The sequence below is a fragment of the Mustela putorius genome, unplaced genomic scaffold (genome assembly GCF_011764305.1).
Source record: "Mustela putorius furo isolate JIRA1106 unplaced genomic scaffold, ASM1176430v1.1 tig00000480_pilon_pilon_pilon, whole genome shotgun sequence".
Taxonomy (NCBI): Eukaryota; Metazoa; Chordata; class Mammalia; order Carnivora; family Mustelidae; genus Mustela; species Mustela putorius.
This window is the reverse complement of record NW_025421397.1, coordinates 2420537-2438123: the sequence shown is the minus strand read 5'-3', so window position 1 is coordinate 2438123 and position 17587 is coordinate 2420537. Positions and strand designations below refer to the sequence as shown.

Below are 17587 nucleotides of genomic sequence, written 5' to 3'. Positions count from 1 at the left end.
AATTCCTCTGCTATCTCTGGCCAGATTCTGTTAGCTGCTCCCCAAGATGATTTACCAGCAATATGAGACCGAGTTACTCCTTGATGTTATTGGTACCATAGGAATTCTTCCAGAGAACAAATTTTCCTATTTTGCTTTGTTCAGTATAATAATCCCATGGACTGTATATATATATATATATTATGAGTTGGTGTGTGTATCCAGGAGTGTGGGGGAGGTTTAAGTTTTATTATAGTAGATGGAATTCATTTAGTACAGTTATTTGATTGAGATTGATGATTTATGTCAATGATTGCTAAAACTTAAAATTATTTCACTGAGGTGCCTGGGTGGCTCAGTTGGTTGAGCATTTGACTCTTGGTTTTGGCTCTGTTCATGATCTCAGGGTTGTGAGATTGAGCCCCTTGATGGGATCTGCGCTCAGCATGGACTCTGCTGGAGATTCTCTACCTCTTCTTCTCCCTCCCCCTCTGTTTCCCCCCTGAACTCACCCCAGTCTCTCTCTCTCTCTCTCTCTCAAATAAAAAAAAAATCTTTAAAAAAAAATAATTTCACTAAGTTTATCGTCCTTAACATGTAAAAGTCTCTTATAAGTCATTAAGAAAAAGTATAAACAACCCAAAAGAGAAAGGAATTTGCTTTGGTTATATAAATTGGAACAATTTCCAGAGTTCATTTTTTCAATATGTATCAAAAGTTTTAAAAAATATACGTTCTGTGCTGCCAGCAATTACACTTCTAAGATTGTGTACTAAGGAATTAATTTACAATAGCCAGGGATAAGATCTTATGAAAATTTCACTGCAGTGTTATTTATTAAAAATAAATAAACAGAAAAATCAGTAATTGGTTCATGTTAGCTCAGGTCCTACAAAACCCAGAAATCAAGATAAAATCACCAATCCAGAGATTTATTGGGGTACATGCCAGTGAAGGGAGAACCATTAGAGACCAAAATGCAGGTCTCACCCTTGTGAAAGAGAAGGGGGAAGGAAGGAAGTTTGAATGGAGGAGCTTTAGACAGTAGTGCAGTTGAACGGTTTTGGCAAGGTTGTTAGAGTCTTCAAGCCAAATTTGCCTATCAAAGAAGCCCTGTGTCTCTCAGGAATGCTCATGGGAAATGTGACCTTTGCTCAAATTCAGTGGTGATTCAGAGAGCAGCAGCTGAAGCCATCAGTCAGTTATACTCTATGCGATAGGAGATTGGAGAGGAGTATTTTTACAGCTACCAAGTGTTAAACAAGTTTTGGCCTGACCACACACGAACTTAATCATTAAAGTGAGGGAGATGAGTAACTGTTGACAAGGAAAACTATGATAATTTATTTGTATTTACAATTATATGTTTAAGTTTATAATTAAAATATTAATCTACCTAAAATGTTAACTAACTTTCTATCCTTTATCATATACATAAACTAATCCCAGATCATTGTTATACTTTTTAAAATTTGGGAAAAGGAGCCCATGGGGGTAAGAAAACAAACTAGAAAGACACTACAAAGACAATTCAGTTGCTTCATACTCACTCTCATTTTTCCTTTCCTAACCTCTAAGGCTAAGTTTTAATCACAATAATGAGGAAGGAACTTATAAAATTTGATATTGGGTATGGGTATGGGTCAGTCATACATGAATATTAGACTGAGAAAAGTATTCCAGTTAAAGTCTAATTGAGGCTGTTGCTTTAAAAGATTTTCAAATAAAATTGATCTTATTTTCTGGAAAAGAAATGATGTATGTGTGGTGGATATAATGCTGAGTAGAGAAACAGACCATGTCGATTACTTAAACTTTATATTGCCCCTAGGAAACGCAAGGAGAATAACAGGGTACAATGAGTAATACCAGTAATAAGTAATACCGGTTTACATTATGATGAGTCTTGGACATTCTCTCTCTGACCAAGGCCATGTGTGCATGGGAGATCAGCCCCCCAAGGGTGGGGAGAATAGGTGGAGAATAGGAAAACCCTCCTGCTGAGGTAGGATTTATATATGCCTGCTCTGTTCCATGTTCCCACACATCCACCTGTGAAGCACATCATTCAATGATGATTAATAATTGCTGTGATGATGACCTTTGTATACATGCCAATTTGCAATTAGCTACTTCAGATTGAAAAATGGAATTTTAGAGCTGGAAGCAACCTTAGATTACACTAGTCCCAGGATAGTCTATGAACAAGAGTCCCATGGTCAATCAAATAAGCTTTCATGTTGCTACGTAGCATAGCCCCCCCAACTTAGGGTCGCAATTAGTATATTAGAAGATGGGGGAAGTCCTGCTGTAAATCTCCATTTAACTTTGCTTAATATAGTGTTTCTGAAACACAAAGTAAAAATCTTTCTCCACATAATGTCTACTAACCCAGTGTGTTCATGAAGTGCCCTGGGGGAAACCAGAATCTTATCCTATCTTTTCATTTTTATGTGAAAACTTTGAGTTGAAAGGGGTCAGATGGCCTGTCCACAGTCACATAGATGGGTTCTGGAAGCTGGTCCCAAGGCCAAGGCGGGCTGGTTCAGTAGTGACACTGTGAGAGTTCACATGGCCGTTTTGGCATCTGTAGATAAAGGTAGTTAAATGACGGAGACCTTTTGGAACTTGAAAAAATAACATCTAACGTAGCAGATTCAGAAAGGATCCAAATTATTTGAAGTATACCAAAATCACAAGTAGAAAATAAGATTCGTTATCTTTTTCCTTCCTCCTCAGCTTCTGTTTTCAGGATGTGTTTTAGATTATTGGGCCGAACAGCAAACTTCCTTGAGGAGCTGCTTCTGAGTAGCAATTTATTAATTGCTTCTGAAATGATTTTGAGTTATATTTCTTTTATTGGATTCCATTTTGGAATGCAACAGAGTATGCTGCTTTTTCTTTGATGCTTTTAGAGTTATTATGGAAGCATCTATTTGGCCAAGTGCAAAGCAGATTAAAAAGCAACCATTGAAATGTACGCTTTGGGGTGATTGCAGATTCCTCATCTCCTCAGGGAGACTGAGCAGCTGTACCCTCAGGTTGCCCCTTCTCCTGCCTTGAACGCTGAACTAATTTCCCAGAAGATTCGAAGTAGATTGATGTACGGGTGTGCAGGCTGGGGGTCAGACCATAGGCTAACTGGCTCTTTCGGTTGTTGATGTTTTTGTTAAAGTTTCCAGTGATCTTGATGCCTCATGTTGAGTAAGAGATCCAAGAATGTAGCCAGGTCGCTGGACTGAGACCAACTCTACAGATTGTGCAGCTCTGCTGGGCTCGCACCAAGAAACACAGGTGGTCTTACCGAGCCACTTCAATCCTAGCCTGGCCTGAGAAGAGCAGCAAATACCTGGGTGTGTTTATTATTCTCTAACAAATATTTTCCCATTTATTTCATTTTTAAAACAACCAAAGACAAAGCTTATTCAGCTGTAAAAATGAAATTATGTCTTGATTCGGTTTACTTTTCTTTTGTATTTTTCTCAGTAAAAGGGAAAGTGCTGGGGAATAGCAATTATTTATACAAGGCAATCAGGGAGCCCTTAAAAGAAAAGTATAACCTGACTTTTTTCTTTCTTTCTTTCTTTCTTTTTTTGCAGGGGGGTGGAATAAGGGTCTCCTGGCTTACTCAATTATTTCTGGACTCTTCCACAAAGACCCTCTGACTGTTTGTTTCCACAGAGATCTTGACAAACACTAGAGACTCATCAACTGCAGTGAATTCCCTCAGTGAAATCGCTCTCCTCTGCCAAGAATCAAAGGTCATCCCAGTGGAGTGCCGTCTTCGTGTTCAGCCGCTACGGAGTGTCTGGAACAGAGTGAGAACAAAAATTATCCTCGTTCCGTGCCCCCTGACTCTTTCGGGAAGAATCCCAACCAAGCTGCCACTGGGAATTCAGAGAACACATTGGAAGACTGGGGAAGGGCCAGCCTAAACAGGGGAGAATGGTGATGTAGAGACAATAAGATAAAGAAAATAAATGACTCAAAGAGAAGTTTTAAGCCAATATTTACACCCATATTGCCATATTTACAGCTTAAACACCATGCCCCGAACATGCAGGAAGTAAATTTTTATGAGTCTCTTAATGAATGTTAAGTCAATAATATCCCAAACAATGGGCCCCAGTGAACTTTCTTATGAAGGCCATACAGTGAGTTATTCAAATGTAGTCAGAGTCCATTGAACTCTGTCATGCATATATTTAGAAGAGGGATTTTCAAATTCGCCTTTTTTGATATGACAGAAAGCTTTGTAGACCGTGACATAGAATTAGAAGAAATTATTAAAAGAAAGCATGACGTAGAATTAGGAGATTCCCCCAGGCCCTGACTAAAAACATCCACATAGCAGAATTTATGGCCAACAGAAGCAATGGTCAAAGAGCAGGTGCCATCATCCACCACCATCACCAGAGAATAAGGACCCACACAGATAAAACTAATTAAGGGTCTGATGAGCAAGATCATGTGCACCCTGGAAAAGGCCGATGGCAGCCAGACAACTGAGCAGATAGAGAGGAGTTTATCAATTGCTTGGTTCGTGTAATCAGGAACTGCTTTTTCTCCCTTTTTGGTCTCAGATATTTGACCATACTGGCTGACTGGCATGTCGAGATGAAGGCTTGGTAAGGAAGAAACACTCTGAGCTCATAAAACACAAGCCCGGCCAAACTACCACTGAACCCTTTGATCTCACTGAGATGCTCAGAGAGAGCACTTCTAAAACTTTCATTTATTTTTTGGGTGCCCCATTGTTCAGTGTCCTCTGGTTGCATTTAGAACCATAATAGCAAGTGACAGTCCTGCCAGTCTTTCTGAAGATGTCAAGGACCGTGCCAAACCAACCTCCTTCCAACACATTCCCCACACGTATGAATCGTGCCAGATAACTGGCATCACAGAGAAGACCTCATATTTTGAGAACATTCAGTCTGGGAAATTCTGACTTTCTAAGAAAAAAAAAAAAAAAGTCCTTCTAGTCAAAAGTACCCCGATGGCTCACATACCAGTGAGGAGAAAATTCATGAGTCTACTGACAGCCAAATAGAGCTTCACATCCAATTCTCTACCTCTGAAGACTGAGACTTCATTATTACACAATTTAGGGCAAACCTCATTATCACCCGACGTAAAGAGAAAGTGGTTGTTATAGCTGCTAGCCCTTCTTCAAAGGAAAATGTCATTATCCAGGCCAATGTTACTGGAGGAGTATAGAGATAAAACCACTGGTGAAAAATGAAGGCTCCAGTGCTGGCTGAGGGGAGTGTCGGGTTGTGCAGTTCACAGATGTACAAATGTATTTCCTGGGCCTCAGTTTTCTCATTGGCAAAAGCACTACAGTATCTGTCTCTTAGGGTTGTAATAACAATGAAATATTTGTACCTATGAAATGATGTAGTTTCCTGCCTGGCAACTTCCATTAATTGAATCGGGGCAACTTGTTCTTATAACCAGAGATTTCTATTGATAGAAACCTGTGGTGGGTTTCCAAACGTGTGTACTCATGAAGGAATGTGAGAGAAAAGAGCAGTTAATAATGTCATCTTAATATTGTTATGAAAAGAATTTGGACTTCACCCCCTCAGGGTTTCCCAGAGCAACCTTCGAATGCCACCAGACTAGACCAGGCATTTGAGCTTGTCGGCCAAGGAGAAGCCCTAACAGAAGCAGCTGGAAGGAGAAGTAAGAAAGGGGGAGGGGGAGGGAATTAAGTTGAATCCTCCTGTGTTAGGTATTTTTACCAAAATCTCTAGGCAAAATGTGTCATGGTGGGCAGGTGCCAAAGATGACATGGTTGCTAAGGAAAGACAGATTAAGACATACATTGATGATTCTCAGGAAGGTGAAATGAGTTAGCAGATAAGAATAGGTATTTCCCCCTCTAGGCTCTAGCCCCTTCTTTTCTTCTTTTTAGCTTCATCTACCATGTTTTTAAAATCAGTGTTTAAAATCAACCCCAGTTTATATATATATTTTTAAAGATTTTATTTATTTATTTGAGAGAGAATGACAGTGAGAGAGAGCATGAAGGGAGAAGGTGAGAGGGAGAAGCAGACTCCCCGTGGAGCTGGGACCCCGATGTGGGACTCCATCCTGGCACTCTAGGATCATGACCTGACGTGAAGGCAGTCGTCCAACCACCTGAGCCACCCAGGTGCCCGACCCCATTTTATATAATTAATGACTGTGGTCCTTATAGGTCTAGACACAGCAGGCGCAAGAGTCCGCATGGGAAGCGAGCACTGGCCTAGAGAGAAATGAACTGATTGGGGTGATTCTTTCTTTCTTTCTTTCTTTTTTTTTTTTTTTTTTTAAAGATTTTACTTATTTATTTGACAAAGAGAGATCACAAGTAGGCAGAGAGGCAGGCAGAGAGAGAAGGAGGAAGCAGGCTCCCTGCCAAGCAGAGAGCCCGATACAGGACTCATCCCAGGACCCTGGGATCATGACCTGAGCCAAAGGCAGAGGCTTAACCCACTGAGCCACCCAGGCGCCCCTGGGGTGATTGTTTCATGTGAGCTCATGGGAGCCATGTTGAGAGTGGAAGGTGGAGCCTGGGCTTGGTCTCTGCACGGTAAAGAGGATCAGAGAGCACCCAGGCCAGGACGAGGCTCTGTAAATCTACAGGAAGGTCCAGCGGAGCCGTGCAGTGGTCTTTCCTCACATGTGCAATAAGCCAGGAGTGAAGCACGGCTTAGAAGCGCTCATCCAGGGAAAGCACACGTTTCCATTACTGGGAAAAGGGAACATAGCCAACATTTTGTTGTGGCAACCGTAGCGTTGTGTTTTAGGTGCTCAGTCCCTCCGTTCCTTCTGTTGAGAACTGCGAATGATCTATTCACGCATGTTTATTCTAAATTAAGAAAGTGTGAATCTCTGTTGGAGATCCTGTGAAATTTTCAAACTCCAAAAGGTTTTAGGAAAAAATGCTCATGGAACATCCATGAATCAATGATGGGAATTTGGAAAGAAAGTGACTTTTTTCAATCTCAACTACTTTAATAGGTCACAGAATAAAAATCAATGGGAAAAAAAGTTGGCCTGGTGTGTTCACAGCTTTGCATATTAAATTCGGCATTGTTGTGTCTCTAATTTTTAAAGTACAGTTTGTACTTAATATGGTAAATCAAAAAATGATGTAAAAAAGAATGAAAACTATTATTGTCCCATTATCATCCTAAGAAAAGTATAATGACTTTCAATAATAATAAAGTATATTAAGATACATTTGTATACAGACATCCCCGGCTTTTAGAAAGTTAGCATTATGCCACTTCGCTTTTAGGAAAGGCATATATTAGTACCTGTTTTCACTAACAGAAAGAAATCAGATAAGGTTTTTCACTTTAAAGAAGAAAGGCGAAAAGCAAAAGTAGTCTTCAGTGTCTGTTTTGCGGGGAGCCCTTACAGAGGCCGTGCACCCTCCCAGCGGTGAGAACCGTCCCTCAAGCTCCCTCCCCAGGAAGTAAGCTCAGCATCTCAGCATCAAGCAACCACCAGAACTTTGAACTGTCTATGAGCATCTGTGCTTTTTTTTTCTTTTTTAAAGATTTATTTATTTATGAGAGAGAGGGAGAGAACGAGTGGGGGAGGGGCAGAGGGAGAGGAAGAGAGAGAGACAGAAACTCTCAAGCAGACTCCCCACTAAACTCTCGAGCAGACTCCCCACTGAGCTTGGAGCCCAACGACATGGGGCTTGATCTCACCACCCCAAGATCATGACCCAAGCCCAAACCAAGAGTCAGGTGCTCAACTGACTGAGCCACCCAGGCTCCCCAAACGTCTGTGCTTTATCTTGATTTATTTTGGGCATTCATTAGCAAGATGTGTCTTAAGGTACCAGAAGAGCCAAAAAAAGGTTTTATGGGGGAGGTCTGGAAACCCTAAAAAACTTTTTCAAGGGTTCCTGGGTGGCTCAGTAGGCTAAGCATCTGCCTTCAACTCACGTCTTGGTCTCAGGGTCCTGGGATCATGTCCCACATTGGGCTTTCTGCTCAGCGGGAGTCCCTTTGCGTACTCTCTCTCTCAAATAAATAAATAAAAATCTTAAAAAAACCTTTTGTGTATACTATTGGCAATCGATTCTTTGATTTATGTCATTTTGGCTTTGAAGCTTTCATAGGAGTGCTCTACTTTTGGATAATGGGGGAGACCTGTATTTCATTGTCATTTTAAGTTATAACCATAACATCGCTTGCTCACAAATTCACTCTTCCAGTGACTTGTAACAATTTTTTTTTAACACAAAGTAATGGAGTATTATTTTTTTTTAAAGATTTTATTTATTTATTTGACAGAGAGAGATCACAAGTAGGCAAAGAAGCAGACAGAGAGAGATGGGAAAACAGGCTCCCACTAAGCAGAGAGCCCGATGCGGGGCTCCATCCCATTCATACCATCCATGGTCCCTGAGACCATGACCAGAGCTGAAGGCAGAGGCTTAACCCACTGAGCCACCCAGGTGCCCTGTAATGGAGTATTATTAAAGCACTCTGCTTTTTATGTAGTTTTTTTCCTTTTACATACAGGTATAATAGTTCCCTTATTCTTGTTCGTTAAGCATAGTATTCCAAAAATATGTTTTGTAGAAGTTTATTCTACAAGATGCTTATAGGTGTTTCTTAAAGAAAGTTTTACTGTCAAAGAAGTTTGGAAAATCCTGGGCTCAACAGAGAAGAAGTTTCTTAATAACAGTACTTTCATGAGCTTTTGTTATGAATATGTTCACGAAGAAACTTCAAGATGGTTATCCAGAAAGAAATGCTTCCAAATGTACTTTGTTAGAAAAACTTGATTTCATGGGCGATCTATGACCATCTCTCAGGACTAGAATTCTGAGCAAAAGAGCTTGAGAAAAGTTGCTTTACATTAATAGACAAAAACAACTAGATTTGTATTTTATATGTTTGCAGAGCGACTGGGTTCTAAGATTCTGAAGGCAACTTCTTTAGGGTTCAAGAAAACCAAAATGCAACGTGAATCTGGCAGATGTGTTACCCTAATATTTTGTTGCTCTTCAGAAGGCACATTAATAAAAAGAGCTTTAGTTAAAATAATCAAGTTAGGGAAAGGTCACAGTCAAAATTCCATCCCTCCAGCTCTCCCACTACCGGGGCAATAGATCAGGTAAAGGGAGACACAGCCTCTGAAAAAGAGAATGGTTTTTCTGTAGTGTGTATGTATGATTCTTTTTATATGTACATGAGTAGATAGTAATGGTTTAATTGTCTATAGGTCAACTGTCCACGGCCCCTTCACATTTGCTTCTGCTTACGCTACTGCACGTACAGCACTGACTAGCAACACCGTCAGTCTCTTCCGTGGGATGAGGAACAAGAAGAGTTGTGAAATTAGGGGAATGGGGACAATGGCTTGTCCTCTACCTTTTTCAGAACGGGGCTTTGGGATTTCAAATGTCCAGGACTCAGACGTATTTACAGTGAAATGGAAACCCGGAAATGCTTTTCGAGGAGAAATATACAGGATTTTTTTTTTTAAAGATTGTGTTTATTTATTTATTTGACAGACAGAGATCACAGGTAGGCAGAGAGGCAGGCAGAGAGAAAGAGAGAGGAGGAAGCAGGCTCCCGGCTGAGCAGAGAGCCCGATGTAGGGCTTGATCCCAGGACCCTGGGATCATGACCTGAGCCGAAGGCAGAGGCTTTAACCCACTGAGCCACCCAGGCGCCCCCAGGATTCTTTTAATGTCTTCATTTTCAAATGTTAGGCCACCATTCTCTTTTATGGATACGGATGCTCCAGGCCTGGCTATCCTGGGTTCGTGCCTAGGCTTGAACACTAAATCAACAATCGAGTCAACATTAAACTGTTCCCATTTTAAATGGGCTCCACAAGAAAATAGCACATATTAAATACTGAAAAACAAAACACAACAAAAAACCCCCAAATCACAAAACCCACCACTACAGAGAATAAACTCACTAAACGATTTAGTTAAATCACTGCACTTCTCTATAGAATTCCTAACCTTCCCACAACCCCCGTACTCTCTGGATCCCTTCAGCTATTCTGAAAAAGCCTTCATTCCTTAATATACTTCAACAACTGGAGGAGCCCCTTTGGTCTAAAGTATAAGAGAACACTGAGTCCTAGGTAAGTAAGTAAATAAATAAATACATACGTAAAATAAAATAGAATAAAATAAATCGGGGTGTAGGAGAGGAAAGGAGGCTAACGTCTTTAACCTGACCAGCTCAGAAAGTTGCCGGCACAGATGAGTTCTTATCTTCTTTTAAGGGTGAGTGCATTTGGTTTTCTATATTTATATCCCTCTATCCCCGCGCGTACAATGTAAGCTCTGTGATGCTGTGTCTGGCGGTGTTTTGCATCCCTTTACGACAGGCAGTAATTGGAGTTCGCGCGTCATGTACCTGGGGGGGCGGTGGTAAAGTTGTTGGAGTCTCCTCTTAGCAGGATCCTAGCTGGGACAGCCATGATGTGTCCTCCTGCCTGGTCCTCCAACCCTTCTCCATTTAATGATAGTCTTATGGTTTGTTTCCTCTGATCCAACATGTTGATGTGAGGGCAGTTCTAGAACACATAAAAGTCAGTTGCAGGGTGGTAATTATTGACCGTGGTTTTACAGAGCACCTCATGTGGTAAGAAGATAGGTGTGTAATCACGCGGTAATAGGAAAACCTCTGACTGAAGGACTAAAGGACTTTGTCATTTTACTCCACCCTCCTGTGAGTCAGTGAAATGGATTGAATTATAAACCAGAAACCAGCACTTCAGTTCGATGAAACTCATCCTAAAGAGGCAAGTGTCACTACATGTTAGCAGTTTATAAAATGGGACGAGCTGCCCTAATCCGGGGGAACCAACATGTCCTTAATAATAGCAACATTCTTGGTAAATTAAATAGCTATTAATTTCTTTAAAAACTTGTCAGGATATGCTTATGCAGTGAGGCACATGCAATCATAGGCATTTCTATTGTGTCAGATAGAGAGAAAAACAGAACCCCATTTGGAAATTTTTCAAACAGCATCCACGTTTGTGTATCTAAAGGTGCGGATGAAAAAGGATCCAAAACTCTGGCGTGATTTTCCACATCTGAAAGGGCTGAGTCCTGAGATGGCGATATGTGTCACAAGGCTATTGTGCCTCAGACCCCCCCCCCCCAATCAATCATTCAACAAATAAATATTCCCTGAGCGCCTATGCTGTTCCAGGTGCTGCTCAAGCATGAAGCAGAGAGATGGCTGAGATCCTACCTACCTACTTCCACCCGGTTCTGCTGGTTTACCCCTCTCCAGTCAGCAACAAGATACTCTGGTTCCTTCTTTTCTTTCATGTGAGGAGGTCCCCTGTCTCCAAGGAGATGACCTTCCCTGGGCCCTAGGTCTTCAGGGCTGTCCCTACAGAGGACATTTGTCCCACAGAAAAGGAAGAAGTGGGTTATGTTGATGACTTAGCCAAAAGAAATGTATTTCTAGCATGGTGCTGTAACTTTGGTTTTTTTTTCCTTCTTCGAACCACATGGACCTCAAGAGAAATTTCCTAGAATTATGTTAGAACCCATTAACAATTCTTTTGTAAGGCTATTTAATTACCTGATGACTAGTACACATAGACATTGTAACATCGAGTCACCCAAGACAGGCTTAAAATAATTTGATAATACAGAGAAATCTCCTGACATGCCTTACAGATAAACCACCACAAGAGTCATCTTAAAGGAAGGCTTTATCTTTCCTACATCTGCTTATAACCTTGGTAATGACGTGTCTGAAGCAGACAGGATATGGCAAACTGGGATGTAATTAGGGGGCTTATTATCAGCAGATCTCACTTAATGGAATGTTATCAAGGTACTGCAGAAAAGCGCAATAGTAAGCTTGAGACTGATGGTTGCGATGTTGTCCATAATATTGAGTGAAAACAGCGAATGAACAGTGAAACCCAGAACTGTTGGATATGTAAGCTGTGTCTGGCGTAAGAGCACCCAGTGGTGAAGATAGCTGCTGGCGGGGGTGCTGGGGGTAAAATCCAGCTTGCACCGTGCTCCCTGGGCCGTATGACCTGTGGGGAACCTACATCATCCCAGAGGGGTGCCGTTTTCAGATTTGCACAGGGACGCCGTAAGGAGTGACCCTGGCACCTGCATACTTGTCTTCCCAACGTAGATTTTTGAAAGTTCTGTCAGGCCAGTGGGAAAGGAGGAAGGCTTGGCATGGTCAGGATTTCGGAAGAGCTGTCTTAACTGTGGAAAGGGGGACTCATTCCAGCTAGGGTTGATGTTTGTTCTCCAGGCAAGCTGGGCACTCGGAATCACGAGTGATTCCAAGTTCCTAGGCAAATCTGGGGGTTGAAGAGCATTGTTGCACCATCCACCTCCTTCTCCTGGAGAATTGTCAAGAATCAAGATTTCCCCAGAGCTAGAGTAATGACGGAGTGGAGTCCAGCCCTCACTGCGAAGTTGCAGGGTTGATTTCCCCTGAAGGGGCTGTCTCCCGCATCCTGCCACCTGAATCACAGTTGGAGCTTCCATGTCTGGCCCAGAAGCTTGGCAAAAAAATATAGAGCCCAGGCTTAGAGCGGCTCTCTGCACGGCGCGAGCATATTAGCTTGTAAAAAGTGCCTAGAGTTCCAGTGTTATCACACACCACTTCCATGAAATTAGCTTGGATCTCACTGGCTTTCTGGAATGTTCCATATCTTAATGCAATCCTCTTCTGTGCTTGTGTGTTACATGAGAGCATGACAGCTCACGAATTAGCACACTGTTCCACTCTACATTTCCGCGCTCAAACACACACACGCGCCAACCGCTATCAGTACCAGTAAAATTAAATGAGAGAAGCTATCAGGAAATAGATAAAGAGGCACACAATAGAGTTTTTTTTTTTTGAGAGAATGAGACCAGGCAAATGGATTTTAAAATTCTGTTTCTATGACTGCACTGCATTTATAAGCTGAAGGCATCCATAGTTGACACTGCTCATAGAATACCAAGGGAAAATTCTGAAAAGGAAGTATCTCTTCTCTTATTACCCAAATGTAAATTATATGTGCTCTTGAAGTATGCCCTTTATTTAATTTTAATGCATTTTAAATTTTAATACGGATTGCACTACATGAATCACCCTCTTTGTTTTCAACACCATTAGCACGCAAAAATTGAGGAAGGGTTTCTATTTTCTGGCAATTCAAAGTATTTTATGAAGTGTGGCACACAAGATTGCATTTTCTATAGAGGAGGGACTCAATATTTGTTGAAGCAATTTCAATGTGATATGTTAGCTATGATCTATCACAAGTAGGTAATGTTTTCCTAAATTTGCAGGTTAAAAGGATTCTTCTATTACCATTCACATTAAAAAAATTCTTGGTTCTCAATAAAACTGAAGCACAGTTTTATTAGAATACGTTGGCACCTCTCTCAAAGACTTATGCAATCAAAGAGATTCAAAGTCAATTGCTCCGTGCCAAATTATTTTCTTATCCTACAAAGATGCACTACAAAGTCTGAATTCTTTTTCATTTGGGTAAATCCAGAGATTGAAGAACCTGTATGTTGAAGCATGGGTTATTTCAGTTAGTGGGCTAGATAGAAGAAAAGACAAACATATTTTACAAACAGACCAAAAAAGACTGGGTTCGTGTTTTGATGTACTTTCAACTTTGGAAAGGAGAAAAGACAAGTACACATGTAACTGTGATGCAAGTTAGAATATGAAATACATGAGACGAGAGACTGCCAAGATTAGGAACTGAGTTCAGACGTGTTTCTGGGACAGGATGGAAGACATCACGGAGGAGGTGGGGATATGGTATGAACAAAGGCTGAGCGGTAGGATGGTGTACAGTCATTGGAAGAATGAGTGGTCTCATTTGATAAGAGTAAAATTCACAGAAAAGCAAGAAGTTGGAAGATCAGGCTGCAGGATAGGTTGCATCCAGGATGAAAAAGTCCTTCAACATTGAATATGACAGGAGCAGCCTGTTAAATGCTGATACTCAGATACCGGGTGGGGAAAGAGTTGCTAGGTTCGTATATTTGGTGATTTTTCTGTCTGCACATGAGGCCGCTGTGTATGGAATTGGGAAGAGTTACTAGCAATCAGCTCTCATGAGCTGGGACAAGGAAGCTCCTACACATCGGTGCCTGTTAGTTGAAGCTGTGAGAAGGGAGGAAACTGTGAAGGGAGAGTGTAGGGGGAAAAAAAACAAAAGAAAAGAAATGATCAAACAAGAATAAGACAATCTGTTGATCGCCTTCATTAAGGACAGTGAGGATGATGTGGAGCCAGATGAGGGGACAGGTGCTAGGAATTAGAAAAATGGGACATCAACATGAGTGAGTGTTGTCAAAGTCAAAGGAAGAAAAAGAACATCATGACCAATTACTGCTGAGTCTGGCAATTAAGAGAAATTAGGGGATTTTAAGAGAACAGCTTTAGGAAACTGAGAGTGACAGAAGTCAGAACTTATAAGGGATTCAGAATTGAGTCACTGGTGTACGGATTTATATTTATCAGCAATCACCATTGGGTCATATTCAAGCAATTCTACTATCTCAAAGAAAAACTGTAGAGGCAATGAATACAGACATACGAATGAATCCAAAAAAGTGAAGTTAAAAATTCCACAGTCAAGATTTTGGCAAACTCTCCGTGACTCAGCTGACTTGAGATGTTTCAATGCCTTGCACATTCTTCTCCGTTTCTCAAATTTATCCTTCCAAAGAAAACCTCCTCAAGGCTTATTCGTGAGCAATTAGGCATGATACATGAGGTAAATTTTTTTTTTTCCTGAGTCCACACAGAAGAGAACTTTCAAAATGGTTAAATCTGGAGAGTCTGCTGAATTCTTACAAGACCTGTTGGCACTGCCCACATTTTAACAAACCCCCCATCACCCTCCTGAGCCTTTTACCGCTGCCTGGCTCTCTAAAGGCTAAGGGCACAGAACCTTAGTCTCCAGGATTTTCCAAGGGCTCTGGGCCAGAGTTGTCATAAATATCAGGTTCTTCCGTCTCAGGCCCTTTACCTAGAATGACCGAAAGGTTTTATTTCACAAATGAAGACACTTTGGAGAGTAAAACTAACAGTCATTACTCTGGCACCATATGTCTACAATTGCCTTTACCTCATGAGATGGCTTGCCACCTGAAATATAAGACATCTAGTTAAAAGGAGTTTTAAATAGACAACAGATGACTTGGTAGCCTCACCTTGTCTCGTGCAATATTTGGGACTTATACCAAGTGTCTGTGCGTTTATTTGCTAAATCCGGCAACCCTACTCATGAACCCTTTACCCATTTACACGAGCAACACCCTGTCTCTATACCAAGCAGCCGAACTACTCTGACCCCGAAGTGGGTATGTAATTTTCAAGGCCTGGTGCGAAATGAAAATATGAGGTCTCCTTGCTCAAAAATTGTTACACATTTTAAAACAGTGATAATGGAGCATTAAATTAAGTGTGGGGTCCTACTAAGCGTGGGGCCTGGGGGATCGCACAGATCACACGCCGGTAAAGCTGGTCCCATTCTTACCATTTGGTATGGTGTTTTGTTGCAGTGAAATCTAGAAATAGTTCCTCTTATATGTAAAAAAATAAATAGGTGGAAACTAGCATACTTTGAACTTTTGGTTTTGAGGAAACATTCCGAGTGCAAATTGTATTTGGAGGGGATGGGGATTTGATTATAATGTGCCTGAGTGTAGGGATTGTATCTACCCTGTGCCCCAGCACTATGGATAGTCCCTGACCCAAGGAAATCACTTAATATGTTGAATGAATGTCTTAGAGACCCATGTATAGTATATATTTATCTTGATGTGGCATTCAAATTAAAGGACATATTCCAAGAGGAATTATAGTTTTCATTTGAGTAATAAGATCAAATGGCAAAACACACTATAATATTACGTGTATCGTATGCATGTAGGTATATTATGTAATATGAATGTATGCTTATTAGGTAGTGTTATGTGTGTTCCTGGCTTTTCCAGTTGGGGAATATATATTTACTGTCAATGAATATATATTCATTGACAGTAAATGTGCTCCTTTTGATGCTCTGAGCTCCTCTGCTGATAATAGATAGGTCCTGAGTTTTCTAGATTCCCCTCTCTCGATACCTCTGAGAAATCTTAGAACTACTAGGTGTAAGTCAAGTGTTCCCTATGTCACCTTGTTGGTGTTAGGCAACTCTCTTGCCTTTGGGAGTGCTAGGAGGGGGACAAATGATGAAGCTCCCATGCCAGAGACTGTGGCTGTCACTTTCCATCTTTCTCATGGTCACTTTGCGGCTTTTGGACATGGGGTCACTGCTGCCTCTCTCCCCTGGACCAACAGTTCTCACACTTTCTGTGCCCAGGTCTATCATGGTGGACTCCCACAGCAGAGTGGTTGGGGTACCAGTAACACAATCCTTTATGTCATGCCAAGGCTCCAGGAAAGAGGGACACTGGGTCAGTGGTGGCCACATGCAATCCTGGACCTCCCTCCACAAAGATGGGAGTCAAATGATGTTCTGTTTACTCCCAGGGTCCCATTTTTTTCCTCCCTAGAGCGGAAGGGGCATTGTTTTACCTGTATAAATCCAACCCCTAACTCAGTTATGGTCAGAGGTTAAGATCTTTCTCAGGGAAGCTTGGGCCCCAGGCAAATCCCAGATGTACTGGGCTTCTGTGGTCCCAAATAATCTGTGATAGTTATGAGACAGTCGGCCTGGTACACATGAGGTACATTTAGGTGATGGTGGTGTTTATTTTTCTAAAGTTTTAAGGACCATGAAAGGAGTGCTCAGCTGGTTTTGTAGAAGGAAAACTGAGTATCTGTGTTAAATGTTAAACCTCTGGAAACTTCGCTTTTGTATCATGTTAATTTGCTCCTAATTGTATTACATAATTGTTCCTTAAGTTTTACTAAATAATTTTTTCCATTTTCAAGCTTTCACAAAAAAAAAATCTCAGGTGAAACCAGGTGGGCAGCACTTTCTTATTCTCCAATCCAGCCTAATCAGAAGTTTACTCAGGAATCAACTGGAATGCAGGCATTTTGTCTTCTGAAATGTGATTTATAAACTCTCTAGAAACTATCAACCTCTTTTAATGGATCATTTTTTATGTACACAACCCATTTAAAAATTAATCATTAACATTTCATGGTTAATCAACAACTCAAGATGGCATCAAAATAGTCCTTTTGTGGTATAAATATCCAATACCATTACGTTTTATATTCTATGTTTTTAGTTTTTTTTGGTGGTTTATATATTAGTCCTCACACTGTGAGGGTCCTTCTGCATATCTCTGTGAATACCTAGCTCATCCATCCAAGCTTCACACACACACACACACACACACACACACAGTCCCTCAGAGAGTTTTCCTTTTCTCTATATGGGGGCCAAATTGAATGATTATAATAAGTTATTAAATGCTGATCCACAATGTCAATGTCAAAAGGTGACTTTCATGGTGTACTAATGGGTATGTTTTCTGGTGAAAGGATTGTATCTAAGTGAGAGCATAACTGCTCATTCCTAAACCGGATATCCCTGAGTGGATGATGCCTAAGAACCATATAACAGACTACTTTTTAAGACTGCATGATGTGTTTAAAAT

General features: G+C 41.0%; 2 long non-coding RNA genes across 2 annotated transcripts in view; one reads left to right on the top strand and one right to left on the bottom strand.

Moving 5' to 3' along the window:
* The window catches only part of LOC123392250, a 32744-nt gene extending 28770 nt beyond the window's left edge, over nt 1–3974 (top strand). Inside the window, exon 3 of the long non-coding RNA XR_006606962.1 lies at nt 3661–3974. This is a non-coding gene — a long non-coding RNA (uncharacterized LOC123392250). The remainder of the gene's footprint in view (nt 1–3660) is intronic.
* Nucleotides 781–10532, bottom strand: LOC123392249. The gene is made up of 2 exons (XR_006606961.1): nt 10374–10532; nt 781–3787 (listed from the first exon to the last, which is right to left on the bottom strand). It is a non-coding gene; the product is annotated as an uncharacterized LOC123392249 (long non-coding RNA).
* Between the last annotated feature and the right edge of the window lie 7055 nt (nt 10533–17587).